Below are 21,106 nucleotides of genomic sequence, written 5' to 3'. Positions count from 1 at the left end.
GCTTCTCAAAACTCAGCCCTTCTTGGATTACTTCTAAGTGTGTTGTTTTTTTTTTCCAAAGCAGTGTATGTCAGTAAAATGTAAAGGGAAAGAAAAGGCATGGGAGTTTTGTGAAGAGCCGATTGTTCTTTCCCTGAATCCACCCCCAGCAAATCCTTGTTTACTTGCCCCCTAACCTCTTGAAATAAAAGCACACATATGCATATCTACTCCAAATATGATACATTATAGTACCAATAAAAGCAGTGGACAGGCAGAAACTCTGTCACAACACACAGTAATAAGAACGTCAATTGCAAGCAGGCACCCAAATTAATTCTTGAAGCCCTATATGTTTATTTGCTTTGCTATCCATACAGCTCTCTCTCTATATATATATTTTTTTATATTTTTATTTTTTAATTTATTTTTAAATGGCTAAATTTATAAATTTTCTCAAGAAGTCAAAATATTTGTGGATCATAATTAAACAAGACTGACAGCACTGATGGGTAACTTGATTTCATGTTTTATGATAATATCTATTTACTGCTCAAGCAAGAGGGGAATTTGACATATTTTAAATGACAAAAATAAACAAATTTGAACTTGCTAATAAAGTTTTCCTTCTACAACTCACTACTTCTATGTATACTTCTGTACTCTCTGAGTAAGTCATTTATAGTCCATAAATTCAAATGAAGTATGATCAAGTATATGACTGCCACGGCTATGAATGATCTGTGTTGATTCAGAACCACAACAACCTTTCCTGTAAAAAGCTTTCTGTAATGATGAAATGTTCTCTCCTATCAGTATGGATTATCATTAAAAATACTGAAGAAAAAAATCATGATGGTAGGACACTGGTGCCACAATGAAAAATTAAATGTGAATTTGCAAAGAAAGATCTTTGTGATTTCAGCAGAGAATGATAAAAAAACTTTCAAAACTAGCCAAAATAAGTTATAAAACTCATTGTTCCTTGAAAACAGATGAAATCCTGAAATCTTCTGGATATCACTTTTGTATTCTTTATCTGTAAGAACTCGTGTGAGGCTGACTGTGCTTTGTATTGTTTTTACTGTAATGCCAGCATAGTATTCTGGCAAGAGCAGAGGATGCTGACAGATAGGATTACCTCAGATACATCTTGGGGAAAGACTAGGCCAGCATAGACATTGGTGATAGAGCAGCCATTAAGGTGATTTTACATCACCCTCAGACATTAAACAAATAGTTAGAACACTGGCATGTTAATGGAAAATTGTTTAAGTTAATAAAAAGAAAGGCTATTAAAAAACTCATAATGTCAAGAAATTCTTTAAGCTCTTTGTGATGGGAAACAGAATCATCCAGTGGAATGCAAACAAATGTTTCTGTCAGCTATAAAGAGATCTGGTCTCCATTAGCAAGGCTGTCATGACATCTTGTATTTGTGAGGTGGACTTTTGAAGAAGTCAGGTGTGATTGTCAACAGCATGTGCCTGCCTGAACTGCAGGTACCATCTGGATCAGCCATATCTCCGCTTTATACGTGCTACTTTGGATAGAAACAAGTCTTGCATTTTTAATCACGTTGCCTAAAATGCAAAAACGTTTGCCTCTGACCCACATACGCAGTAACACAGAGTTCTTGCAGCCAGAGACGAGTCAGATCGCTTCAGCCTGACCTTCTGTCTTTTTAAATTCCAAGTCTGCCCAAACCAATTGCAACACCGAGGATCCGCAAAGCAAAACAAAGCAAAGCAAAGCAAAGCAAAGCAGCAAAGAGTGCAGATTTCTGAGGTATACCAAAGTCAGTGAGAGTTCTCAAATCTTTTAATTAGACATGTATTTCATCATAGTCTAAAAAGTTACAGAGGGACAAAAGTGATGACAGTGACTCATGCAGCATTTTCCTTCAATTTTAAATATGCATTGTGTTCCCTTCTTGTTTAATTTTCAGAAATGCCTTAACAGACCAAATGCCATCTGTGATTAACTTTGACATGGGAATGTTCCTGGAAATGCAGACATGCGCACAGACAGACAGAAGTGGGAGAAATAAAGATTCTACCTCCTGATAAATTCAGCTTTATCATAGTATTAAAAAGGAAACAAAACAAAGCAAAACAAAATAGAACAAAACAAAATGAAAGCAAATGAACAAACAAAAGAAAATAAAAAGAAACAAGCAAAAACCATGCAACCAACCAAAACCCACTGAATCTAACCCTACTGTGTTTTGGATCTAGTGAATGTGCACACATGGATGAACTGATCCAAGAGAAACCCCTGGGAGGAAGAAGCTGATTTAGTTCCTTGTGGCACAGGTTGCCCAAACAGCCCACTTCTGAAACCACGCAGCCACTAGATGGGATGCAAGTGAAACATGGGAAGCTGGCTGCTAGGGCCAGAGCAGGAACTGTAGATGGAGGACAAATAGTGATACTGCTCCTTTTGGCAGCAGCTCACCGTCACGTTGTCTAACTGTAAGATGAAACCACAACCTCAGCCTGAAGGACAGAGTGCAAAAAATTACAAGCATCTGTAATAAATGTCTTTCTAAATTTCTCAAATTATATCACCACTTTTTGGATAGCAGATTGCAGTAAGAGGAGTGGACCTGGAAAGAGCAAGAAGCAAATAAAGTATTGTAGTATTTCCCTGAACTGAAAACCTGGGACAGCATTAGGCCTACACATTTCTCCTTTCCACACATCAAAGTGGGACACTGTAATAACACTAAATCATAATACCAACCACCAACAACACTAATCCAGTCTTCTGATCTGAAATACAAAACCGCCTCTCTCACTGAAGTGGTCTGTAGCAGAGTGAGTAGCTTGATAAACTCAGCAAACCGCAGTATCTGGCTTTAGCACCACAAAACTTGTATCTCCAAATGCACTTTAAACAGCTCTGCTACAAATGCGGCTAGTCTCAAACTCTAGTTAAAAAAGATTGTAAATTAAAATTTACACAATAAAATGCTTACCTTTCATGAAAAAAGGAAGAACCTGAGTACTTATATATATATAAGTATATATATATTTTTTGCATATGATTCTGTCATGCAAAAGTGGATAAAGAAAAAATCCAGAAACCACTTTTAAATATAAAAATAAAATATTAGCCTTAATAATATATATATATTTAAATAAATGTTAGTTAATTTTATAAGTGAACTCCTCACCAGCTTCAGGAGGGAGCCTGCTCTGTGGGACCCTCCTGCCCTGGCTGGCGGACATGTGGCTGGCAGGGTGCCCACTGGGCTCTGGCAAGGAGCAAGGTGAGGGAGGGGACACTTGTTCCCCTTTCCACCTTATCTCAAGCACTTCACAACACTGAGTGACCAGAGAGGGCTTTGAGTGGCCTTCCCCCACACCACCCCAAAACTTGGTCTTCTATTAACCATAACCCTAACCTGGTCATCCTCATGAATTCCCACACTGTGGTTGGGTTGGTGTTGCAGGCAGTAAATGTAGGGTTTGATCCTGATGGGGCTTTCGTACTCTCATTTACGGAAGCTGCAAGCCAAGATCAAGAACTGCTGTGGGATGCTGGGATGAAATTGGGTCTGGGATAATGGTGTTTGAGTGAAGGGTGGGTGTTGACAAAGGTACCATTAGGGTGATATGTTCTGTTGGTCTGGGAAGTCTTATTAGAGGACACTTTATACATTTTTAACTGTCCCAGTAAACTTTTTTTTTTTTTGGTTGGTTGGCTGGTTGGTTGGTTTTGTTTGTTTTGGGTTATTTTGTTTGCTTGTTTGTTAGTTCTTCATTGTTTTCACCTTTTTTTGGATATCAAAGAGATTCATAGCATCTTACATATAGATGAAATGATATGCCCTCTGTCACAAAATGATCTCTCCACAATGATATATGAAATTCCAACTGCTATCTCCAAATTCACGAGCTAGTGAAACCCATTTTTTTTGTATGCATGTATGATTACCTGTTCTTGTCCTAGTTTTTAACTTGCTGTTCTGCTTTGCTGTGCATGCTCTAGCAGCAGCATTACTTGCACTTGGGACACAGAGGAAAGTTTGAGAGAAATAATAGAAAACAGGTTCTCATTATAACATGCAATTACATCATTTCCTCAGATAATATTTCAGCAAAATACTGTAAATTCCTTATTTTCCCATAAAAATATTTGTATGATATCAGTGTTGTACCTCTGACCCATAAAATTAAGTTTACATTAAGAAGGACATCAGTTTTCCCTGGCATCAGCAATTTCTAGGCCCCCTTGGAAGAGATACCAAGTTCTGCTTGTCTCCTTCTTGGGTCCTATCCTCAGAAGTCATCTGCTGCAAAGTCTTGTGCATGTAAAAAAACTCTTACATGACTCCATTAGCAACTAAGATTGCAAGAAAACAACAAATACATACCTATATGGTATACCACTGTATTTAGTGACTTCTAGCAACACTATGAAAAAAAAAAAGTTAGTTATAAATTACTTTTAGCCATACCGTGAGCTCAGCTTATTTTCAAAATTGAGTCAACAAACAAGCCCTTAGCTCTCTGATATGCTTTCATGTTACCCCAGGCAGACACACTTTACTGACTTGAGGTGGATGCTTGTTGAGGAATTTCTGCCACAGTATTTTGGCTTTGCCTGGGAAGCTGTCAGGTCTGCTGACAGCACATTCATCAAGGATGAGTTTTTCAAATGCTTAGCTACTGCTTCGGCAATCTCCTGAAAGTGTGAAAACAACAACAACAACAAAGAAAACATTACAAAAATATGAGTGTGGAAAGAAGTGGAAATTACCTTGGTGCTGCTTCCAACATTGAAATTTATGTGTCTAATTTAGTTGTCTGAATTATGGAAGTCACTGAGCCTGCAGGGGAGCAGAAATTTTGTACCCGTATTTAAATGGGGTGAGCAGTTTTTCTCCATGCCTAAGTAAATAATGCAGCTGTGATAGGGTCCCACAATGCTTTATTGTGCTTTTCTGATCAGTTTAGCACCCTTACATTTTTGGCCCATGCCTATATGCTAGTGAATCCTTTCGGAAGGGTTTCTAGTGAACCTTATATGCTAGTGAACCTGTAAGAACTTTTCATTGTTCTGTTTCCTTAATGCATATTTTCAGTTCAATATTATGGGAGCAGTCCCCATACATCAGGCGAAAATTAGACAGGAGTATAATATCTGCGATCTAGTATTCTGCACAGGTCAGACATCTGTAATAAAAGCATTTATGACAGAACAACTGGTCGTTACTCAACATGGCAGGAAAAGACACAAAGGACCAAACATCTCCTAACTCCACTGTGGTTGTCACAGTGGACTACCACTGTTTGTGTTTGCTTAGCAAAAAGGCTCTTGACTATAAAATGCTCAACTTACCCCAAATTTTCATTTCCTCCATGACAGCAAAAACTTTGGCTCTGCATGACAGGGGGGAGCTAACATACACTATACTTCATCTGAGAAGGAGCATTCATGCATTTTCTTTTATGGGAATTAAGATTCTAATCTCATCATTGTTATTTTTATTATCACTTGGTAAATTCTAATTGTTTTGATGTGCTTCACCTTGGTTATCACTTTTTTTCTTTTTTTCTTTTCTTTAATTGGAGAGTTCTAGAAGAGTCCTGCAGGAAGCCGGAGTACCAGAAAGCACAGACAGAGAAGAAAACCCTCCTGGAACAGGAGGACTTACTTTTTCTACAGGTTTTCTCTGCATCCCCTGCACATGTTCCCTGGCATGTCTACTCTCTTGGTATTTTAAAGCCCCAAGGGTTCTCAGGTGGCAGGTGAGTGTGTTCTGGGGGCAGTGCGAGGCGATGGATGCACAGCACTGACAGTTTGGCCTGACTAAAGCATGGTCATGGTAAAAGTGACTCTGTAGAAGAGTTTCTGGATGTAGAGAACAAGATGGGAAATGAGATCAAGAAGCAGGAAAATGGAAGACAAAGGTAGTATATATAGGGGATGAGATAAATGCATTAAATCCATAATAAGTTATTAAGCCTTCCCCTCCTCCACCACCTACTTATCAGATGGGTTTACAACCAAAATTAATCATCTCAGTTAAAATGCTGCATAAGCAGGAAATCCAACTGAAGTGGTACCATTCCCTACCAGATTTTTACAGAAACATTTCCTTGTGATTTTTTGCTTTATTGGGATGATACCACAGGCCTGTGGTGCACCCCCCAAGACCTAAATCCAGTAAGAAGTATAAATGTTGCTAGAAATTTCCATAAGAGTGACACCTGAAAAATGTCTGAAATTCAGATGGAGCTGGACAAGCAAATTTCTTGAAAAGTATGTAAAAGGGGTTCTGGAGTACTGAACAACTGCAGGGTTGAAATTATGGCCTGTAAAGCATGGTCCCTATGCGTTGCCTCACTGTGGCAAGCAGGTAATGCTTTATTTGGAAATTATTAGGAAGGCATGCCTTCCCAGTAAATGATCCTTACAAGCTTCTTTTGAACAATAATACATTTAGCATAAGAATTTAGACTCTGGAGTTACTGAACTTTATGAGGTTGGCTTTGTTTCACTGTGGAACTCTTAGCTTAGAGCATTTCAGAGTTCTGGCTTTGTAAACATATGTGAACAAACTTGCCAAAAATAGAAGTGAGATGCCACTCCATTTTTTTTTCTTAAATTATTTTCTATCATTAAGTGTTTCAAGAATCTTTCTGCCATAGCAACAAAAGAAAAAAGCTTGCTTATTAGATTTTATATGTCACAGAGGGGAAATAAAACCAAACAAATATTACGCTGCACATCAAACCATGCACATATCCAGCATATTAAATAGGGAAAAAAGATCTAATAAAGCTGGATTCTCTCTCATGAAACAGGGAAACAAAATTGTTAGAGATACTGCCCAGATATTCAGGTTCAGCCATCCAAGGTTATCCCTGGGAGGCCTATGCATTCAAGCAGGACGGTTATCCAGAATAGGAGTGTAGAAGATAAATGCTGAATGCATGGCAGAAATAGGTGTTGTATGAAAGCCTGAAATAAAGACATTTTCATTCTCATTAAGTGAAGTGTTCTGAGAGTTTTGTTCAGCAAATAAGTGCCTTCAGTGGCATTGATACCATTCTTCCTAGTAATTGCAGTCTCACTGTACAAACAGCCATATATATGCAGTATCAGTTACATTATACGCTTTAAAAATGTGGATGGACCCCCATAGTTTTGTCAGTCAGGCTTTTTGAGCAGGTTGCACAAGAATTGCAAGAAAATAATTTATTTCCAAAGGTATTCTAAATATATATATATATTACTTAGTAAATGTATTTAAAGTCAAGGAAATAACAGGCTTAGAAGATTTTAATGTTAGTTTATAGTTTGCAATGTGCCTTAACCCTGCAAGCTTTTTAGATTTAGTTCTACCACTGTAATTGTCAAGATTAGTTTTCTCTAATTGCTAGGTTCTCTCGTCAGTCCAGTAGTCTTTCCACCAACATCACCGCAATCTTCTCCCTACAGCTCTTCATCTAGCAACTAATTTCAGTTAGAAAGAACTGAACCTTATACAGTCATCAGTAGGAAGCAGGAGATTACATGGAAAGGTTTATAAGAAGGAGGAACCTTTTCCCATTTGCCCACGGATCACAAGATTTCTTTTATTAAAACTGGGGATAATAATACCTATCATCTACCTTTCAGGTGAATAGCTAATAAGTAGTAGCTGACTGCTGGAATAAAGAATGTACTCAAAAGCTGTATGCTATTAGCATCCAGCTGAAGGAAAAAAAGAGTCTTCAGTGTAAGACATTAAAGGGTATAGAAACCTCATGGAAAGAAAACACAGGTCTGTGTTACCAGAGAATCAAACAGGGGACTAATGAGCAAGGGCCTGATGTACTGAGAACTCAGAGTTCCCAATGAAGTCAGCATGAGCCTTAGTTGCTTAATATATTTTTAAAGCAAGTCCAATAGTTTGTATTTGTAAGAAACAGCAGCAATAGCATGTGGAGGCAAAGAACAACATTTCCATTAGTAAAGAAAGATGTCTTTGTTACCAAAACTGTAAAAAAAACATAGTTAAACCTTCGTTCATCTGAAATATACTGACAACCTGCTATCTCTCTCAACGACTTAAAGGAGGAGGTAGTATGCTTTTTCTCAACTTTTAGAAAAGTGTTAAACAGCTTTCCACAGAAGACAAATGTTCGGTACTTGGCAGAATTTCTAGATGCTTGAAAAGTTTGAAATTTCTGGTGAACGTGGCAGCCTTCAATGTGATCAAGGTTCTAATGTCAATGTCACATGAAGAATATAATTCCTGTTTTATGTTCTGTGATAGTCCATCATCCGTTTAAATGCTAATAAGACGTGTGTCTGGGTTTACAACTTGTTCATGTTAATCTATTAACACACAGCAGCTAAAATTAAGATTTCAGTATCTGCTTATTACTGAAATCAGTGGGCAGAAACAGGACACTGATGATATAAACAAGGATTGTTACATGCATGAGAAAATCAAACACTAAGTTCTAGACATCACAAGAATTTTGCAGGCTGAAACGTGTTGAAAATTTGACCACATGGCTACCCTGGTTATTCTGTTCCACTGTACATTTTCTTTTCTTTTCTTTTTTATTTTTTCCAAAGGCAAGTGTCACATTCAGGGCTCAACTGAGTCAGAGCCAATGCCGGAGTTTTCTTACAGTGGTATGGGTTTCCAGAACAACACTGGGAGCTGGCATGGTTGTGGGGAGTCAGTTATGGGTGGAAGCCATTCACACCTATGGACAACACAAGGTGCTACCAAAGTCAGTGTAGTATAGGAAATATGTAAGAAAAGGGTGAAAACAGAGCAATGGAATAGGCCAGCCTCTCTTCTGCTCCTCATTGCCTTGTTGCCTAGAGAAGCTGTGGATGCCCCATCCCTGGAGGTGTTCAAGGCCAGGCTGGATGGGGCTTTGGGCAGCCTGGTCTGGTGGGAGGTGTCCCTGCCCATGGCAGGGGGTTGGAACTGGGTTATCTTTAAGGTCCCTTCCAACGCAAACCATTCTGTGATTCTGTGATTCTACATCTAGCAAGAGGGAGGGCAACCACAGTGTCTCCGCTGCTGTTGCTTACAGAAGGAGATACTCACATGTTCCTTTTCAGTTTTCTTTTAGTTTTCAGTAGTTCAGTTAATGCAAATTATCAACTAAAGAGCCAGATATATGAAATGAAACAAGCTGACTGTGGAAGAAATTCAACTTCTTATGCTAACTAAGGATGTAGCCAACATTATTCAGTGTCAGGATATGTAGGTTGTAACACATTAGGTCAGATTTCTGGCACAATTTTTATGCATGGGTGGTTTCAGACATCAAAGGGAATTGCAGTAGATTTATTTCCACAGAAAGCAGGGCAGTTTCTCTTGCCAGTTCCACATTGGCCTGAGTTATTGACATGTGCTACCCAATTGTTAGTCACATATGCTGTAGACATGCCTGAGCTACACAACACCTGAGGAAAAAGTTGCATATTCTTCCAAAAAAAAACCACCTTAAAAACTAAAAAAGTAGTGTCTTGAATAAATGGCAGCAAGATTTGACGTAAGAGTCTGTAGTGTACACAAAGTATTGAAGAATCACAGACTCATTTTCATGTTTGTCAGCAGTTACACACCTTTCATTGACTGCAATGAAAATGCTTTGATATGTAGCAGCCTGCCAGTGGGAGTAAAGCGTTTGCAGTGTTATGTACGTTAATTATTAATTGCAAATAAAGACTGAGCTAGCACTTTTTTGTTAACTCCTCTATAGTTGTCTGTCATGATGATATATTCCCAGGCTTAATTTGTTTAGATCTACATAGATCTTGATAAACAGTAGATAGATGCTGTCACATGAAAAAGATAAGATGCCCATGAGCAGCAAGCACTTAATAAACTTCAGGTGTTTTACAAACAATGTCCACAGATCAGAGTTCAGGAATCAGAAGGAGCATAAATCCTGATGTACTTGAACTTCTCCTTGGAAGACTGCAGTGGAATTATCCACATGAGCATTTAACTGAGAATGAAATAAGTGTAGCAGTCATGCTCCAGCGAGCATAAAGCATCAGTAATAACCCCACCAGTTTCAACACACCAGTCTGTCAATCTAATGGTAGTTTTCAAACTCTGATGTATCTTTCAAGGGAAGGACAAACCTCGAAGGAAACTAAAATGTGTCACTTTGGAATGACATAGAGAAAAACTTGGTCTTAATTTTGTTTTTGTTTACTATTATACAAAAAACATATCTCAAGTTACTTAGTGATCTCTGATGAACACTGAAAAAAATGTTACAGATCTCAGTCCAAGCCCTAGTTGCTTTAATGATTCCTGTAACCACATTGAACACAAAAAAGATGAGAGATTCCTTGCTTAGTATTTACATTTGGTTCGGATCAGCCCTCTAGAATTCTTCAGAAAACTTATCAGTCTGATAACGTGCCCATCTTTCAACATGCTAGCAGAAAACAATGAGAAAAAAACAGTAATTCTGCTTCTCTCTTGGGGAATAGAGGCAAGGGAAAAAAAAAAAAAAAAAGCTACTTATTCCCTCCCAATCAGCTCTTTTTTTTTTTTTTTTTTGGTAAGGGCCAAGAAAGTATAAATAGAATGGTACAAAGATGCCAAATTTCCATTTAACAGTGCAGAAAGTACATAGGTTGGTTGTTGGCTTCCCCATGATGAAGTCAATAGCCCCTGCTACTGCCATTATGTGGCCTGAAATTTCTTTAGGTATCCCACTTGCTCTGGTTCCTGCAGGAATTATCTCTGTGTCTTATTTATACTCTGAGCCTTTCTCACACTGGATAGGCATAGTCTCTATGTTCATGCTGTGAGGTCTATTTAACTCTCAGTTTATTCACTGCACAGATGATGTGATACTGCTGCGGCTCCCTCATGTTTTTGGCACTTGCCTGGACTGATGCAGTGAATTCAGCTGCATTTTAAGGGTGAAATCGCACTTCATCAATACCCATTTTAAGGTTTGCTCATTTTACACACCATATGTAAAACCAGTGTGGTCCAACTGCCAGTGCACAAGTCAGGTCTGGGTAGCTGGATCCTTCCCTTTGGTGCACTGCCTCTTCCTCAGAGCACACAGAGAAGGGTTTTTGGTTCTCTGACACTAACAAGATGCTTCTTGCCATGCTTGTGAGCAGCCTTGTGAGCAGCCCAGCCGCTTGTGCTGCATGAGTGAAGGGGATCGGCTCCTAAATTCTCCTCCTGCTGTACGTCTGCATGTGGAGACAGTTCTGGTTTCAGAGCCAGGAGCTACCAACATTGCACCAGAGGGGCTCACAAAAGTGTCCTTGTCCCAGGATGTTCCCTACTTTACAGCAACACTGCTCTGAGTTCAGAGCTCTTAAGCCTAGAAATGCTCTGCCACTTCAGGCACTGATTCAGGAAATTTTTTTTTCTTTCTCCGAAACAAATGCTCTCCAGTCACTGATACAGAGACAAACAAGCCCCTAAAATTTGACAAATCTGAGCTGATACTTGCTGTTATAATGGCAGTTCTCTGACAAAGGAGAATTTCATAACCTTTAGTCTCCATTTCAGTAAATCAATCAATCAATCAGTTATTTTCTATCAATTGTACTTTTAACAGTTATGAATTGTATCTACCTCACAACAGAGATGGCTTAACTTCTACTGATCATGTCAAGTTTCTACTGATCAATATCTAGGTAATGCCTAAAGAGCCAGATATTTTAAACCTTATTTTATCAAAATACATCTTTTATCCAGTCATAGATTTTAAAGTTTTCATGTTTTTTTTTTTGTTCCTGCCGCCCCCCCCCCCCCCCCCCCCCCAGTTTTTTGTTTTTCTTTTCAATTCCATTTTTACTCAGCCTATTTCACAATTTGGACGTTGATAGGTTCATAATTTCCCAAATTTAATATGTTATTTATGCTTTTATTTCTTCATATTTCCTAATAAATAAATAAACAGGGTATAAATTTTTGAATGTGATTTTACTTATTAAACACAATCCCAACCTTCTTTCCTCGGGGACAATTTCCTCTTTAGTCTATTTTACTAATTATTGTTTCTTTTCCCCTTCCTAATTTCCTTCCAGGAGATCCTTCCTGCCAGTCTCCTAACTTGACTAAATGCTACCTTTTGAAGTCCAAGGTCCTTAATGAATTTCACTGTTTGTGACCATTTTCAGCAGTTGACCTTCCATCTTTAATTCTGTCACTTACTCAATATCTGGTCCCCATCTAACATCTTCCACTTTACCAAAAAGGGTGTTCTCACCTGTCAGTCTGCCTGTGACATACTCTATTTCCTTCCCCAAATGCATTTCCTTTCCTGGGTAGGACTAGATCCAGTGAACCTGATGTGAGGATCCCACACTTCTCACTGGGTGAACTGAACACCACTGCTGCCTGCTCTGTCTGTTCAAAGACAGAAAGCCAAAGGCTTTTTCCCATCTTGCTCACAACCCTTTATTAGTACTGCTGTTTTGTTTTTCTTTCTCTTGCCCCTCAGCAAAGACAGTCGGTCAAATCTGCCTCTTCCTTCTCCTTGAACATAAGTGTATGGAAAGTTCTGAAATTTAGTATGTGCATTCTGTCCATATAACAGATAACTTACTACCTTTTTTATCCTTTTCTTCTCCATCCTTCCATACTGGTATCCTAGCCTTGTGTCTGGTGCTGGTATTTGTCAGAGACAGCCAAGCAGACTAGATTAATCACGTCTGATCCCTGGCTGAAGCAATTCCACCTTCCTTTTGAACATTTTTTTTTTTAATTTATGGGAGCCTACCTTTTTTTTCTTTTTTTCTTTTTTTTTTTTTTTCCTCCCCTAGTGGAGGTGCTCCTATATAGTGAATTTGGATTTACTGAAAATAGCTTTGCTATTCATAGCTGTAGACAGCTTAGAAGAAGCTCCAGAATTGAGAAAGTTTGCATGAAAGTTGAAAACAAAAAGCACAAAGAGTATATTTGTTTTTGGGCCCAATCTTGGAGAAAATTTCCATTAAACTCACCTGCACAAGGAATGGAAGATTATCCCTCATCAAGTTTTGTAGGAAATCTAACCCCACCCAGAAAAAGAAAGTGTTTCCAGTCTTTGTTTCATATAATGATTTCTATCTGTCCTCTAGAACATGTGTGTTTCTTATGACCACAGTATATTCAGTCTTAGTTTAAACAGTGATAAGTATATTTATAGATCTGTGTAAAACAAAATATTACTAGCATGTCAGCATTTGGTTGATCTTCACATTCTTGGCTTAAAAATGGTTTAAAATAAAACATACACACAAAGCAGGGTTGTTTTTTTGGCTCCAGTTTCCTCATTTTTGCCCACAACAGACCTGGCAGATGTGGGATAGTTGGAATGTGCATATCTAACAATTCTCTTCTGTGCCATCATTTGAAGCTGTAGGAGTGCAGCTATTTGGCTGTAGCACAGAACAGAGTGATGAATGTGATGAAATACAGATTTCATTTATGACCAGGGGATAAACGCTATTCAGGTCACGAAAACAGATTAGTGCATGGGGACAAAAAGTTCATGAAGAATTCATTTTTGGAGGTAGAGGGAAGGGTACTAAAGAACTGCAGCGATTAAACTGAAATGACTTGGTAGTTACTGGGAATATATAAAAATAAATACAAACCAGGAACCACGAAAGGATGCAAGCTTCTTAATTGCTGTGGCCTTGGGATGGCCTTGCTGGAGAGCCACAGTCTGATTAATCATGATAACAGAGAAATTGGATTGCTTCATGGAAGATTTTACATTCATAGTTTTGTGGAAAAGTTTAAAATTGTTTCAGGGGCCTCATACCCAAGATAAACCCAAAACAAATGAAAAGAAATCAGATAGCTGTAAAAATGAGTTATGAACCAAGACCTTCTCAGATGACTATTAAGCCTTGATCAGTTTATAACAGATCAAAGAAAGTCCTTCCCAGCTTAGGCAAGACTGTTACAGCCGAAATTGTGCTCTTATCAGAGCCAAACCCTTATCCTGAATTCAGATGTAGATGCAAGCTTGATAAATGAATCTGTTTTTAAAGTTGTCCACTCACAAACCTAAATGTGAGCAAAGGTGTTTTAAAGATGGATTCATGGCATATAATGCCCTGCATCTGTGTGCTGGATCAACTTAAAAATAAGGCTAAAAAGACATGGGTCTTTATAAGGTTCACAAAAAGAAAAGAAAAAAAAAATCAAACTGGAAAAACAGTTGTTGCTATTTTAGGAATAGTGGTCCATTCTGCATTTTTCATGAAAGTGAGTTCAGGGAGAGTTTTTCTTAGGTAAGAGTTTCAGTACTAAGTAGAGAGATATTGGGTATATCAGATAAAAACACCGCTAAGATCTTAATTTAAAATCAAACCTGTTTTCCAGTGTATGTATCAACTTTTTCACCAGCTTAAATGTTTCTTCCAGCAGGCTGTTTTCCATACAGCATTTTCCATAGACCAGGGCTCAGTGGCTGGCAAGGCAAAGAAATTACAACTTTCCAAGTCAGAAGCAGAGAAAAGGGAAATACTTTCTGAAAAAAACTCTATTGTAACCCACATAGTTCCAAAAGGGTGTGTTGTACTGGAAAATCTTTCATGTGAGAGAGCAACCTGATTGTGTGAGGTCCTTCTCACAGATGTCCAGGTGGGGAAAAGGCTTGGCAGCTAATACCGGAATGATATGACCCAGCGAAAGCCAGGAGATAGAGATTTTCCTTCCACACTGGAAAGTTTAAATATTGTTTTGCCTCTTGTCAAAAATGTAATGGATCTGGGAGTGAATGAGGGCAAGCCTTGACTCACTGTGGGAAGGTGGATGTGGGTGTGCAGAAGAGGGCAGAGGACAATGAGAAATAGAGGACTTTCAGCCTGTACTGAATGCTGAAAAAAAGCTCAACATGAGCCAGCGGTGCAAGTTTGCAGCCCAGAAGGCCAACTGCGTACCGGGCTGCATCAACAGAGGAATGACCAGCAGGGCGAGAGAGGTGATTGTCCCCCCTCTGCTCTGCCCTTGTGAGGCCCCACCTGGAGTGCTGCATCCAGGTCTGGGGCCCCTTGCATAAGAAGGATGTGAAGCTCTTAGAGTGGGTACAGAGGAGGGCCACGATCAGAGGGCTGGAGCAGCTCTTCTACAAAAAAAGGCTGAAAGAGCTGGGGATGTTCAACCTGAAGAAGAGAAGGCTCTGGGGTGACTCATTGCAGCTTTTAACCATTTATGAGAAAGAGGGAGAGCAGATAATGATAGGACAAGGGGGAATGGTTTTAAACTAAAAGAAGAGATTTAGATGAGATGTTAGGAGGAAATTCTTCACTCAGAGGGTGGTGAGGCACTGGAACAGGTTGCCCAGAGTAACTGTGGATGCCCCATGCCTGGGGGTGTTCAAGGTTGGATGAAGTCTTAGGCAACCTGATCTAGTGGGTGGCATCCCTGCACATGGCGGGGAGGTTGGAACTAGGTGATCTTTAAAGTCCCTTCCAACCCAAGCCACTCTATGATTCTATGATTCTATGATGATTCTGTGACACCAGCCATTGGCCACCCTTCTGAAAGCTCTGCCTTTTACATGGGGAATATTTTCTAGGGTTAGGTCCCACTAGGTTTGTGGCCCATTTCCACATCTCCAGAGACTATCAGGGAGTGCACAAATGACTCTATAGTCATTAAAAGAAAGTTTTCCAAAACATCAAGACATGGTATCTTGCTATGTTAATATAACATAAAGCACAGGAGGGACATGACTCTGGGCTGTAGGAACTCTGTTAGCTCCTAATTTCTCCACTGGCTTTGGTGGAGGTAGTCCAGTTTTTTACTGAGCAACATTCAGCATCTGGCAGAGTTTGCAGAACTTGTCTAATTAGATCCATTTTGATTTGCTGTTTTCAGCAGCTGAGACATTAAACCATTTCACCGCAGTCACCAGCTCCAGGATTCATAAGCAGAGAGTGAAGACATGACTCGTTCTATAATGTCATGTATTCCCATGGGAAAATATATGTCTTTCTGTGTGTGTATGTGTGTTCCCCCTCCCCCCCTTGCACAATATTTCTTAAGCTATTCCTTGACCTGTGCTCTACAGTCGGGTAGTTCAACATGCATTTGTTACACTACTTCTGAGCCTAAATTTTTTAATCATCTAATGATGATGGCTGTCCTCCTCCAAAAACACTTAAATACAATCAGATCCAATTGGTCGGCTTCATTAGAGTGCTGAGCCAGCACGTTGTTTGAGTGCCAAGAATCAATGAAGCCAAAAATCAGGGTCAAAAGTTGCTATTAGTTGGCACATACCTCTGGCAGGCTTTATAGAATGTCCTGATTAAAGCACTTGTTAAGCCTTGACTGAATTCTTTTTCCTCTTATAAATACAGTTTTGTCAGATTTCATTTTTTACTCTCCACACGCCTTTGTGAAGAGGCCTGTGATCAGGATGATGGAGTAGCAACCTGAAGCAAAAGGCAGGATTTCTGTCATACCAAAGGGATTTGTGTCACTTTAGATTATTAACTACTCTGGTGACAGGTGCTATCTTCTGCATTATCCCATGACCATTTCCATGGTGCGCCTTGACCACCGTTCTTCAATTGCAACATCAAGAGAGGCAACTCTGGGAACTGCTGTTGCACTTTGTCCATAAAACCACCAGATGGTGCAAAGAAATAAATCACCATCAGATGAAAATTTCACATCCGAGCCCCTTCCAGCCTGAGCCATAGCTTAGTGAAGCTTCACCTGAATCCCAGCAGAGATAAAGTGAGTTCTGACTGAGAGAAACCAGATGTGATTTTGCGGGCTTTTACGGCAACCCAGGTAGATTGGTGGCTAAGTTTTGTTTTGCTTTTTAGTATTTAGATGCAAAATTCAAAGACAACCAGCCAGGGAGAAAGAAGAGCAATTGTCTCAATTTTTTGCAGATCATAACAGAGTTCAGTGAATGTTGAAATGTGGAAGGCATTAAAAGGCAAGTATTCAATCACATTCAGTCGTATTTCAAAGTTCAAATTCATGCAAATCCGGGATTAATTGATGGATGAAATTTCTGCCCCCAAATGGTGAATATCCTGCTGGTTCTTCAGTTCTTGTGCAGTTTGCACAACTCGAGTTGGATCCTGAAAAAAGAAATGGCAAATTCAGCTTTTCTAGTCTGTGCTTGGCCCAGGCTCAACAGTTTGAAGTCCAGATCCCTAGGTGTGAATCAAACCTCTCATCCAGGCATTTGGCTTTTGGGTGCTATTTGGACCCGTAACTGATCCAAATATGACACAGTACAATGGAGCATGTGCTGTTGTGTCACCAAAGGAGGTAATCCAAAGGTATGTGTCTTCAGAGCTTTCCCACTGAACCAGAACACCATTAAAAGTATCATTGATAGAGCCTGTCTCTTCAAAATGAGTCTTATACATTGTATTATTTGCCTGGTGTGTTTTACATTTGTGTTTTTCACCCATACGACAAACAAGGACTGCAGTTCATTATACCTCCTTTGCTTAACAATGTTTTCTTTAATCAGAGGGACGCTGGAGTACAATATGCTTGTTACTGCAGGAGAGGGAAGTAAATGGAATCCACTCATTGCCTGTGATTAAATTTAAGCATTATAAGCTCATCACACATCATTTTATTTCTCAAAATTCGTAGAATTTGTAAGGTTCTACTGCATAAACCTTTGTATAAAGAAAGAGGAATTCCTGTACAGATTATGCTCATTATTTTATACAATTTGTGTAGTGTTTGTCCTGCTGTGGGTGCTCTTTTATTCTGGATTATGGTATAGTTATAGCAGATGTAATAGCAGCAGCATTAGTAGTAATAATATTATGTTTCTGTATCACAGGATGCAGAAACCAGAGGTGTAGCCTGCCAAATCTGCCAAGGATCATATTTGTCCACCCCACCAGAACAAATACCTCAGGAATGGCACAGCAACACAACTAAACTGTAGTGAGGGTTAGACTAGCTATGGAAAGCTAGTGTTATCCTAAAACAGGCTTTCATGGGGCAAGGTCCAGCTCTGATAAATGACCATCACTCTTAAATAAATGAGCAGCCTAGACAGCATGCGCCTACCAACCTGAGGCAGCAAATTACACTGCTTCTTCACCCAGCGAACAAAGACAAGGCTTACAGGGATTGAGGTTGCTTAAGCTAGACCCTTGTGCAGGATGGCTCCCCACAGGGTCTGTACCTCTTCGTGGCTCTACAGGAAGTTAAAGACACCCAAACACCTCCCATGATGCACATTTTCTACCAATTACTTGAACTTTTCAATTTTTAGTGGGATTTAGTGAAAGAGAAGACAAGCTTTTTTTCTCTCTCTCACTTTATTTTATTTTTATTTTTATTTTTATTTTTATTTTTATTTTTATTTTTATTTTTATTTTTATTTTTATTTTTATTTTTATTTTTATTTTTATTTTTATTTTTATTTTTATTTTTATTTTTATTTTTATTTTTATTTTATTTTTATTTTTATTTTTATTTTTATTTTTATTTTTATTTATTTTTATTTCTATTTTTATTTTTCCTTCTGGGTACAGCTTTCCTTAATAGCTACTTTAGAATGGAGAAATGTTGAATTATGTTTATTTGGGATCTTTTTTTCCTAAGAATTTTGAAGGCAAGCATCCAGGTAGTAACCATCTATCAATGCACAGCTCCCTCTTAAAGAGGAGTTCATTCTGGAAGCATTGGATAAGAGAAATTTTTGTTTTCCATCTTTTCTTTGATGATTTATTCAAATACAAACTTACCTGCCTCCTTTGGAAGAACCACAGGGCAAGCAGAAGCCATTACAGGACAGCCTGGCCTTTCCAGCAGCAGTTGCATTTTCCTGCTGATTTATACCTCCCAAGAATTAACCTCGTTTTCCATGAACATTGACTGCAGAAGCAGTCTTAAAAACTACACTGACAAACTGAGAAGTCTCAGTAGTACCTGGACATTTATCTGGCTAGTGACATTTAAAGGACACAATTCAAATGTCATCATTTCTACAGCAAATGATACCTATAAAAGTCCCTGTATAATTCACAGAATGAGAAAATTAGCTAGCTGCTTATGCAAGCTTCACATTTAGAAAGAGTATAAATCTGTGGAATAAATTATTTCCCTCAAAACAATCTCTTTAGCCCCAGCCTTCAGAAAGTTTCATTCCATTTAGATCTCTGAGTAGAAAATTCAGCTATCCTGAATGTAAAACTTATCTTTGATTTATTTTCTGGAAAGAATTACTTCAACAGTGTTGCTGAAGAGGAGAGAACTGGATTCTGAATGTCATGAAGAAATCACAAAATCTTTACTGAATAATGTTTCAGTTCTCTCTAAACACCTTTATCAAGTATGTTTTATCATAGCAGGGAAAAGAATAAGTAAGCACTTTGAATCAAGAACATCTCTGAATGTTATTGAACCTGATTCTGAAATCCAGAGCAATAGTGATGCTTACAAATAAGAATATGAAATATGTATGATGATAGGTGATGTCATTTTTGACATAGTTGAATGATGTGAAATACAAATAGGCAGCATTCACTTAAATATGACTCAAGCATATGACGGAAGAAGAAGAGGGGATGATCAAATTGTGTATGATGCTACTGTAGAGCAGTTATTCTTGCAAATAACATTGACCTATTTCTGTCACTGATGTCAGGGTTGGGGAAGTTTATTCCTCAACAGAAGAGAACTTCAAAATAGTGCTTGGAGCTCAGGCTGAAAACTTGGAAACTTCTTGTGCATGTAAGTGTTAGGAAGCAACAAAAATATTTCAGGACATATTATTAGAAGCTTACTATTTTTCAAAGGAAAATGAAAGGAAAATATGTGATGGGGTCACTCAGATTTTCTTTCTAGGTTGAACAATTTTCCCAAAGGCTCTTTATTCCACCACACACCAGTCACTTAAAGACTTGAAGTCCTAGTATTTGGCTTATGTCCACATGACAAGAAAAGGAAGACTTCAATTTTTGCACTAGAACTATATTCAAAAGGAGGAGATGAAAGGCTCTTGAATAATTTTTTAAAAATTCTTTCTCTCTTTCTTTCTCTCTTTCTTTCTCTCTTTCTCTTTTTCTTTCTTAAGTGCAGACAGCATGTCTGAACTGAGGGAGCGCTCTGATGGACTGCTGCATATCCTGCATGGATATTAAGGTCACTGCATAAAATGATGAGCAACGAAGGACTAACCACCCTAAAATGCCAATGTCATCATTTATTTTTCACTGTCAAAGAGCAAATGCTCCCCTGCAAAAGAAAGGCCAAAGGACCTGCATTATCATAAAGTAATCACTCTCTCAGAGACCAGAGCTTGTTGGCTGAAGTTCATGTCTCCCAGTGCTCAAGAGCTGCGATGATCTCATGATATCTGAACTTTTATGTTTACTGCTTCTTCTGCATTGGTTACTAACTGGCAGAGATACATTAGGGTACAAGAAGATTTTTTATATTCCAAATTTATGCCCATGAACTGCACTTGAAAACTGAAAGAAAGGTCCTCAGCTGGTATACTACCTCACAGACTGCTGTGGCACCATGTTGATTTACATTTCCTGGCAATAGAGACTGCTTACTGCAAATGCTTTGGAGGAAGAAGGCTTATTTTCCTAAGCTTTTCAGGAACTGGGGAACCACTGCCAGTATCTACCAAACCTGCAGATGATGAAATTGAAGAAAAAGAACTGGTGAAATTGTGAAGGGAATTGACTTCGAACCAACTGTCTGCAGAGAAATGTTCAAAACTGCAGATGCCCCTAGTACTGGCTTACAGCCCAGCCCAGATCCTTTGGTGAATGTAGCAAAACTCATACAAAGATATCAGGATTGGGTTCTTATATTTTTGGCTTTTAAATAAGCTATTCCCTCTCTGCAGTGTATATAACATACATCTGAACACTTCATATAACATGATTTAATGAAGCTGTGACTACCCTTGTTTATTAAGGAAAAACTCCAGACAGATTCTTGTTGGAGCAATAGCATGCTATCAAAGGAACTTCCCTGACTACTCAATCCTTATTTCTTGCCCATGTGATACTGCAAGTCTCTATAAATTGTTTGGCCTGTTAGGACTACTGTATGGCTAATAAGAATGTATGTGTGCTGTGCTTGCTGAAGGTGTGGGGGATATTTGTGTATGGTATTAAAGAGCTACAATCTGTGGGGTAGGGCTGAAGAACAATG

The 21,106-nt window shown here is 38.7% G+C and overlaps 1 long non-coding RNA gene across 1 annotated transcript; it reads left to right on the top strand.

Annotated features, from left to right (window-relative positions):
* The first annotated feature begins 988 nt into the window (after positions 1–988).
* Positions 989–20,707, top strand: LOC308189641. The gene is made up of 2 exons (XR_013946492.1): positions 989–5,738; positions 20,010–20,707. It is a non-coding gene; the product is annotated as an uncharacterized lncRNA (long non-coding RNA).
* The last annotated feature ends 399 nt before the right edge of the window (positions 20,708–21,106 follow it).

Source organism: Anser brachyrhynchus, assembly GCF_964034855.1.
Source record: "Anser brachyrhynchus genome assembly, chromosome: 2".
Classification (NCBI taxonomy): Eukaryota; Metazoa; Chordata; class Aves; order Anseriformes; family Anatidae; genus Anser; species Anser brachyrhynchus.
Note: the sequence above shows the minus strand (reverse complement) of the source record. Positions and strands in the feature narration are given on the sequence as shown.